We start from the raw sequence: 1,827 nt of genomic DNA on the forward strand, positions 1-1,827 counted from the left end.
AAGTTTCCTGACCCAAGCGTCTAAATCTCACATTTCACTGGCTATTGATTGTTTAGCGATATTTTAAAACAGGTCCAGTGCAGAAAGACCAAGCTCTGCTGGGATAAATGGATGCCAAATTAGTCATGTTCAAAATGATTTCTCAGTGGAGTTTTGTTTTTTTCAGGGGAACTCCACTTTGTCATACACACTGACATGCTCAGCGACGTCACTATAATAAAACAAGAAGGCTACTCTCCATGCAACACAAATGTGCACAACACAAGTGGGACCATTTTATAAGAAACTACAAAACAAACATTAGATTTAAAAAAAATGAGCACATGATAAAACCAACTGAGAAAGAAGGGAAAGAAAAACATTTTTTCACATTATCTAGTCAGTGTTAAAAATAGAAATTCACCCGTTACATTTACTCTGCACATTTTGACTATATACATTTATGTACATGGATTTCTCTTAATTATCTGTCATTTTCCTTAATGTCTTTATCAACAGTTTACAAAAGAAAGAAAATTGCAATCAAATGCATATACTCTTCTAAAAAGATGTGCTTAGTAACTCTTGTTTTGTTTTGTTTTTTGTTGAAATAGCAGGGTAATGTTAAGAGAAAGTGGGTCATTGCATTGCTCTGCAGTGCAAAAAGAATAAGATCCCTCCAAACTAGTGACTGAATTTAGTTCAGATTCTTAATAAAGTTTCTCTCTTAAAAGACAAAGTGTGAAGTCTTTGTGTTACACCTTTTTTTCCCGTGTTTATTAAACCCATTCAAATCCCAAACCAGATTCAGTGACATGCAAAGAGGGATATTTTCTGCAGTGTGCAGGCCAAAGAGCCATCTGCCCTGTTCATGGCCTGCACTCAGCTCACAGGAAGCCTGCACGTCCACCTCAGTTACTATATTATGAAAAGTCAGATGCATGTTTTGCTCTTATTTGCTGGGTTTTGAAATGACAACATCAACTCTGAATGCCTAACAAGAAGAGCATCGCCAAGCCACATTAGTTTTTCCTGTTGTTTGCAAAGGAACATATCAGGATTATAAAAATTGTGTTCCATTGATCACATACTCAGCACATTACTTCAGACACGCAAGTTGTCTGTCTGTTAGCCTCAGTCCACAGTCACATATCTTTCTGAAAGCAGTTTCTGAGGCTTTGTTCAGTGATCAACAGCACAGGCTTCTACACATCCCCTCTTTAAGGTTCTTGTTACCATGTGAGCTGTGTATCGGCAGTACAACTACCAGCTAATGCTGCGCTAGCTCAGAACAACGCTTGGAGCGAGGTCTGCGTTATGTTGCATAATCAAGTTCAGCCCAGATCAGCTGCTGAAAAACAGCCCACTTAAGACATGAACATTGTGGATTAGTGGGCAGGGTCCAGGAGGGGAGGGGGATCAATTCTTTTCCAAATGCCTAAATCTATTCAAACACATATTATTTGGAAAATGTGCTGATTAGATTCAGAGTTCAGACTAGTTTTGGCCATAAAAGCAGGGTTATGTCAGGAAGGTTTATAGAAACTTTAAAGCATAAAAACAAGATTCTCTGATAGAATTTATTAGAAGTTAGTTTTGGAGTGACTGAATTAAATTCTGTCACAATGGAAACAAAATCAGTTGAAAAAGAATTGATCCCCACCCTGGTAGAGATCCTAGTGAGGAGAGCGCTTGGCTTTCCCATAGTTTAAACCCCAGGCACTATGGACCCTGGCAGCCTGACACAGTGCCTGGTTCCTCCCAGAACCACTGAAAGATGTCCTGGTCACTGAGACTTTCGGTGGCAGCCATATTGGCTCCCCAGTTCTGATGTTCTGAGGGTTTTTT

Source organism: Monopterus albus, unplaced genomic scaffold (genome assembly GCF_001952655.1).
Source record: "Monopterus albus unplaced genomic scaffold, M_albus_1.0 scaffold38.1, whole genome shotgun sequence".
NCBI lineage: Eukaryota > Metazoa > Chordata > Actinopteri > Synbranchiformes > Synbranchidae > Monopterus > Monopterus albus.